This window comes from Silurus meridionalis, chromosome 25 (genome assembly GCF_014805685.1).
Source record: "Silurus meridionalis isolate SWU-2019-XX chromosome 25, ASM1480568v1, whole genome shotgun sequence".
In the NCBI taxonomy this organism is placed as follows: Eukaryota; Metazoa; Chordata; class Actinopteri; order Siluriformes; family Siluridae; genus Silurus; species Silurus meridionalis.
Window position 1 is genome coordinate 15,334,202 of NC_060908.1, and position 8,422 is coordinate 15,342,623.

Consider the following 8,422-nt stretch of genomic DNA (forward strand, 5'->3'; position numbering starts at 1 on the left):
AAGTTCACATCCCATCACTGCAAAACTGCTAAAACTGTGACTTTAACCCTCCACTGCTCAGTTTTATAAATCACATGATATAAAGTTCCTCTGTATGAGAGTGTTAATGTTATTCACAGGTCACAATAAGTTACTACCTGCATATTGAAATGTGTACTAATGGAATATTGTTCCAGTAACGACTGCAGCACTATTAATATTCATGTAAAGAAAAAAGCAGTAGGGTGACAATGACCACAAATGATGGAGCTGCAAAAACCAAGAGAATTTTTATTTGTAAAAAAGTAAAAAAAATACGTCAGTCTGATGCAGTTTGTGAATACAAGTGTATAAGATGAAAGAGATTGTAAAGGTGTGTGTCAGTGGTGTGTGTTATATGTTACATGTTTGTTGTGTCTTTTACTCGACATGGTAAACGTCTCTGCTACATTATTGCAGTACAGTGGGGTTACACACAGGTGCATTGTGGGAAAGAAGCTGACTGATGGAAGTGGAATCTCATTTACTGATCAGATTCCTTCACGTAAACATGATCTGAAAATACTTTTTATCTTTCTATTTGATCACTGGATTAAAATGTAATATATGTGATAAGTTTATAAAATATCAGTTTTTAACATTAGTGTGAAGTCGATTTATTTACTTACCCGTACTGAAGATGTCGTGTAGAACAACAGAGAGAGAAATGTAATGTTAGATACAATACAAAGAGAAAAACTTATGATTTACAGTCAGAAAAGCTGCTCAACAATCTTCACTCTGTGTTTTCACTACAAAGATGTTAAGCTACAATTTTTATAAAATATAATAACAGACAGTGAATCATTATAAATAGTTTATATGTAAATAATGAAATAGTTGATGGAGTGTTTTTTCTCAGTGCAGTAACACAAATCTGTGATCAGCTGTTGAATAAAACACTGCATATGAAGTGAAAATGCTGAGCAGCACCATATTTTAATCACATTTCTATCTGTATCTGAGAAAAATAAACACAATTTCTTCTGTCTTCCAGAAATGTCCATGTCAGCGATCACAGTCTGTTGTGTTACTACACTATGCTCATGATGCTCATATATCTATGTGCTATTGCAGTCTGAACACACAGCACAGTGTAATCTATTTCATCTGCACAATACATCTATTATTTATGCTGCATCAAGACATCACTATCAGAGAAAAGTCTTTTATACTCACGTTTTTTCTCCTCCTCCTCCTGTGAAAGTAAATAAAACAGAGTTTTTTAATAAATGATTATAAATGTGAATTGTTTCATGTGAAAATGGGAAAGTAACTGTTACTCTGGTTAAAACACAGCTGATGTGTGTCTTAATAAAAAAAACTGCACAACAATCAGTCATCACACACAGTGAATCTGTAGAATGCAGCATTGTGCTAGTATACCGCTAGTTACCCTTAAGGAACACAAATATCCTGTGATTTATTTTAAAAAAATAATAGTTTCTGATATTTGCCTGTATTTTACATATGGTAAATGTCTCTGCTACATTATTGCAGTGCAGTGAGGTTACACACAGGTGCATTGTGGGAAAGAAGCTGACTGATGGAAGTGGAATCTCAATTACTGATTAGATTCCTTCACGTAAACATGATCTGAAAATACTTTTTATCTTTTTATTTGATCCCTGAAATAAAATGTAATATATGTAATAAGTTTATAAAATCTTCTTCTTTTTCTTCTTCTTCTTTCGGCTGCTCCCATTAGGGGTCGCCACAGCAGATCATCCATCTCCACACGCCCCTGTCCTCTATATTTGCCTCCGTCACACCAACTACCTGCATGTCTTCCTTCACCACATCCATGAACCTTCTCCTTGGCCTTCCTCTTTTCCTCCTTCCTGGTAGCTCCATCCTCAGCATTCTCCTACCGATATAACACATGTTCCTCCACTGCACATGTCCAAACAATCTCAATCTCGCCTCCCTCACCTTGTCTCCAAAACGTCCTCCATGCGCTGTTCCTCTAATAAATTCATTTCTAATCCTGTCCATCCTCGTCACTCTCAACGAAAACCTTAACATCTTCAGCTCTGCTACCTCCAGCTGCACCTCCTGTCTTTTACTCAATGCCACTGTCTCCAAACCTTACAACATCTCAGGTCTCACCACAGTCATATAAACTTTCCCTTTCATTCTTGCATATACCCTTCTATCACAAATCACTCCTGCCACTCTTCTCCACCCACTCCACCCTGCCTGCACTCTTTTCTTCACTTCTCTAACACACTCTCCATTACTTTGCACTGTTGACCCCAGGTACCTGAAATCCTCCACCTTCTCCACCTCTTCTCCCTGTAACCGCACCACTCCACTGCCCTCGCTCTCATTCACACACATATACTCTGTCTTACTCCAACTGACTTTTATTCCCCTTCTCTCCAGCGCATACCTCCACCTCTCCAGGCACTTCTCAACCTGCTCCTTACTCTCCCCACAAATCACAATATCAGCGGCAAACATCATAGTCCAGGGAGACTCCTGTCTGACCTCGTCCATTAACCTGTCCATTACCACTGCAAACAGGAAAGGGCTCAGAGCCGATCTTGATGCAGTCTAACCTTCACCTCGAACCAGTCTGTCTTTCCTACTGCACACTTCACTGCTGTCACACTGTCCTCATACATGTCCTGCACCACCCTCACATACTTCTCTGACACACCAGACTTCCTCATACATTACCACAACTCCTCTCTCGACACTCTGTCGTATGCTTTCTCTAAATCCACAAACACACAATGCAACTCCTTCTGACCTTCTCTATACATCTCCATCAACATTCTCAAAGCAAATAAGGCGTCTGTGGTGTTCTTCGTCGGCATGAAACCATACTGTTGCTCACAGATGGTCACCTCTTCTCTCAGCCTGGCTTCCACTACTCTTTCCCATAAATTCATGGTGTGACTGATCAAGTAAATTCCCCTGTAGTTACTGCAGGTCTGCACATCTCCCTGATTCTTAAAAACCGGTACCAGCACACTCCTTCTCCATTCCTCAGGCATCCTCTCACCTTCCAGAATCTTGATAAACAATCTGGTTAAAAACTCCACTGCCATCTCTCCTAAACATCTCCATGCTTCTACCGGTATGTCATCTGGTCCTACCGACTTTCCACTCTTCATCCTCTTAATAACTGCTCTCACTTCCTCCTTGCTAATTCTATCCACTTCCTGCTTCACCATCTCTACACTGTTCAACCTTCTCTCTCTCTCATTTTCCTCGTTCATCAGCTGCTCAAAATACTCCCTCCATCTCCTCAACACACTCTCCTCACTAGTCAACACATTTCCATCTCTAACCTTTATTGCTCTAACTTGCAGAACATCCTTCCCAGTTCGATCCCTCTGCCTGGCCAATCGGTATAAATCATTTTCTCCTTCCTTAGTGTCTAACTTCTCATACAGCTCCTCATATGCCTATTCCTTAGCTTTTACCACATCCCTCTTTACCTGCTGCCGCATCTCCTTGTACTCGTGCCTACTTTTCTCATTACTCTCTTCACCACCACCGAGCACCTGTCTGACCTCTTCCCTGAATCTCTCACTACAGTCTTCCTCCTTCAGTTTCCACCATCTTATTCTTCTTTCACTCTTCACTCTCCTCCTCTTCTTCTTCACCTCCAAAACCATCCTACAGACAACCATCCAATGCTGTCTAGCTACACTGTCCCCTTGCCAACACCTTACAGTCTTCAATCTCCTTCAGGTTGCATCTCCTGCATAGAACATAGTCCATCTGTGTGCACCTTCCTCCACTCTTATACATCACCCTATGATCCTCCTTCTTCTTAAAAAAGGGTGTTCCCCACTGTCATTTCCATCCTTTTAGCAAAATCCACCACCATCTGCCCTTCCACATTCCTCTCCTTAAAGCCATACCTACCATCACCTCCTCATCACCTCTGTTCCCTTCACCTACATGCTCATGAAAGTCTGCCCCAATCACCAATCTTTCATTCCTAGGTACACCTTCTACCAGTTCATTTAATTCACTCCAGAATTTTTCCTTTTCCTCCATCTCACAGCCGACTTGTGGGGCATAAACACTGATGACATTTATCATCAACCTATCAGAAACTCTCTTCACCTTCACTACACATTTACTGTACTCTTCCTTCAGAATCACCCCTACACCATTTCTCTTTTCATCCACACCATGATAGAACAGTTTAAACCAATGTTTCTGGACTTACTCCCTTTCCACTTGATCTCCTGAACACACAACATATCTACCTTTCTCCTCTCCATCATATCAGCTACCTCTCTTCCTTTACCCGTCATAGTACCAACATTTAAAGTACCAACCCAAACCTCCACTCTCCTACACTTCTCCTTTCCCTGCTGTCTTTGTAGACATTTTCCTCCTCTGCTTCTCTTCCGTCGGTCAACAGTAGCCCAATTTCCACCGGTACCCTGTTGGCTAACGATATCTGTGGTGGTCGTTGTTAAGTCGGGCCTCGACCGATCCGGTATGAAATTCTTATTTGTGATCCGCATATTCGATTCAGCACATGTTCGGCACTAAGAATGCACTGGCTTGTGCATCCATAATGGCTGGGTGATAAGTTTATAAAATATCAGTTTTTAACATTAGTGTGAAGTTGATTTATTTACTTACGTTTGCTGAACTTTCTGTGTAAAACAACAAAGAGAAATGTAATGTTAGATACAATACAAAGAGAAAAACATATGATTAACAGGCAGAAAAGCTGCTCAACAATTTTTACACTACAATTTTAATATAAATAGTTTATATTTAAATAATGAAAATATTAAGTTTTGATGGACATCATGAGCAGATGAATCTACAAGCACTAATCAGGCGAATGAACTTGTAGATGTTTTACTGCTATTGTGTTCAATAAACTTTGACAATTTCAGTAGCTTTATAAAGTGTAGAATGTGCTAATTTTTACATGCTTACTGGTATCAGCAAAAAAAAACATCAACATTTATACAATCTAAAGCATTTTATACACATTCACTGTCAATATGTACATATACATAAATACACAAAGACACACATTTTATATATATATATATATATATATATATATATATATATATATATATATATATATATATATATATATATATATAAAAATGTGTCTTTGTGTATTTATGTATATGTACATATTGACAGTGAATGTATATATATATATATATATATATATATATATATATATAAATATATATATATATATATATATATATATATATATATATATATATATATATATATATATAGCAGTTAATTGTGATTGTCATGAGTAAACTCGTAATTAATCGCAACTTAATGGCTAAATGTTCTAAATGTTCCTTAAATTTATATATTTTTTTTAAGTTTTTGATACTCTAATCAACATACGCATGGACAAATATGAAAATATGTTTGCCAAACTCAACATAAAGCATGAAGACAAAATATTCTTGTAAATGTTTTAAAGTAATTTTTGTTTGTTTAAAGTAATTTAATGTTTTTTGAATTAGGTAAATCATCAGGACACCAAACAGAACTTTTGCTATGTTTCCACATGGATGGTTTAAATTGCTGGATGTGTTGCATCATGGCGGATTTTGGTGCTTGATATAAGACAAATGCTTAGTGATTATATAAAAAAAATTTTTTTTAATATTAATAATAAATATGCATTGTGTTGAAATTTTAATTTTATAAATATACAGACACATATATATATATATATATATATATATATATATATATATATACACACACACACACACACACACACACACACACACACACACATTCACACACATAAATACACAGATTAGGCATAACATTATGACCTGTAAATGTATTAATTGATCAATAATCTCTTCATCATGGCACCTGTTTCGCAGCAAGTAACCATTTTGTCCTTTAAGTTCATGTTAGAAGCAGGCAGAATGGGCGAGGGAAAGTATTTGAGCGAGGGCCAAATTGTGGTGTCAAGATGACTGGGTCAGAGCATCTCCAAAACTGCAGCTTGGTGGGCTGTTCCTGGTCTGCAGTGTTCAGTATTTTTTTAAAGTGGTCCATGGAAGGAACAGTGGTGAACAGGGTCATGGACAAGGCCAAGGCTCAATGATGTACGTGGGGAGCAAAGGCTGGTCTTTGTGGTCCACATAAAGAATGAAGAATGGCAGAAAATTCTTCATCCAGGTGTGCAAAGTTGGACACACCCTGTTGAAACAAGGAGGAGAGGACCCAAACTAAATCGAGTAGCCCTTAACAGCCGGTGGCACTGAGGGGGGACGGGCACCGTGTAATGAAGTGTACATCGCCCTACTAAGGTTGAGGCCCTTTGTCAGGGCCTGTGTGCTGCAGGCCACTTGCCGGAGAGGAAGACCATTAGGTCCACTGGCTCCTTGGGCTTGCGCCTAGAGCGGTGCCGAGGGCCCTTAGGCCCCTCTGGAGGGGTCCAGGTAGCAACGCTCTGTTTCTGGGCTTCGTGGTGCCCGGCAATGCATCGAGCGGCCCCCTGGGGAGTGACGAAAAAGATACCGCTGAAATGCCAGCGACTGCTTTTTGGCCTCCTGGAACTTATCGATGACCGCACTGATGATCGCGTCGCCGAACAAGCCAGAGGGGGCAATCATGGTGTTCAAATTGGGCAAATGTAGAATGTGATCTGCAATCTTTTACCAATATAGTGTATGTATATATATATATATATATATATATATATATATATATATATATATATATATATATATATATATATATAATATTTATATGGATTATGAAGTATATGTTATGTTCCCAGTATTAGACCATATAGTGAGTTATTAATTCGTACATGTGAGCTGTAATAAATGTCAAAACTGCTCATTGTAAAACAGAGGGATTTCTTATGTTCAGTTCATTACTTTTAATGAGACATTTCTTCTCTCTGGCACCAGTGTGATTGTGTTTTTTGCCTTTGCTGATGGCCACAAGTGCAATTTACATGCTTTTTTATTATTTACACTCAAAGAATTGCAAGAAAAGATTTTACCAAATAACTGCAGAGTAACATGCAAGTACAATGACAATTGCAAGGAATCTTTACTTTATTAGGATAAATTAGTGATTAAACTCAAAATTATAATATATATAATATATCTACAGGTTTCTGTAACAGAAAATATTCACAGCAAGATTTTGCCTCTGGTTTAAGCGGACAGAAAAAGTAAATAAATAAGGAAGGGAAGTTTAGTGTTGGCCACTGAACCATGCTTGCCGTCTATATCCAAATAATGCAAAATATAAATAGGTTATAAAATTGTTATTATGTTAAATTGCACACGAATAGCATTATTCCTAATTTTTATACATAGAACTAAAACAGTTTATTTTATTTCCTGTTGTGAGGTGTCAAAACTAAAAACATAATAGCTAACAAAATAAAGTTCTTGTTATTAGATTTTTCTAGAGTGTAGAATTGAACAAACTTTAATGCTTAATTATAGAGAATATAAAACACAAGTTGTATTAATCCAATACTTACTGCTTTCTGAACTGCCCATGTTTACCCTTTTCTGTAGGCCTTAAATAAAAACAAAAGAGAAAGTGGTTATTTTAATCCAGTGTAACTCACACAAACACATTGTTAGAAAGTGTGAACAACATAAATCATTTTACAGAGCAAAATACCACAGAATATTTCAGAGAAATAGTTAAATTTGTTACTGCTTATTTGCCTTACACGGACATTAGAGTGGAGTTAGCATGATGCTATCTCCTCTTACCTTTACTGGACCTCATACAAACGGGGTTTTACTTTTCTACAAACGGTTTTTGTGTACACACTTTAAAACTCTTTATTTGGAACTTAAATATTTATAGCAACGTGTTTAAATAAAATATCTACCAACCTCTCGACAGTTCAAGTCTTTTGAAGCAGGAAGTGAAATGGCGCAGTTTAGCTTCGAAAACACTTTTACTTTCAATTTCAGCAGGAGTGAGAGAGAGAGAGAGAGAGAGAGAGAGAGAGAGAGAGAGAGAGAGAGAGAGAGAGAGAGAGAGAGACAGAGAGAGAGAGAGAGAAAGCTCCGCCCAAAACTACTTGGGACTTGCTTTAGTCGTTCAGAATCAGATAATAAATCAAACGGAAATAATGTAAGTTATGTATTCTTTCTGTGCGGCCCGGTACCAATTGACCCACGGACCGGTGCCGGTTTGCGGACCGGTGTTTAAGAGCACTGCTGTACGGTAAGTAACTATTTTTAAGATTAGTTTAATATTGCCAAATGTTTTACGAAATAAATGTTTAACGACCGTCAGTAATATATACAAATGTAAACATTTACCTGATTGGTGTACAGTAGTGTAATATTTTATTGTTATGGGGGGGAAAAAACAAAAATGGAGCTGTTTTCAGCATTTTGACCAGAAGATAAGGAATGAATGTTTAAAAGGT

General features: G+C 37.6%; 1 long non-coding RNA gene across 1 annotated transcript; it reads right to left on the minus strand.

The window, feature by feature from the left end:
- Positions 1–1,197: 1,197 nt before the first annotated feature.
- LOC124379292 lies at positions 1,198–8,043 on the minus strand. The gene is made up of 4 exons (XR_006924398.1): positions 7,878–8,043; positions 7,511–7,549; positions 4,636–4,649; positions 1,198–1,216 (listed from the first exon to the last, which is right to left on the minus strand). It is a non-coding gene; the product is annotated as an uncharacterized LOC124379292 (long non-coding RNA).
- Between the last annotated feature and the right edge of the window lie 379 nt (positions 8,044–8,422).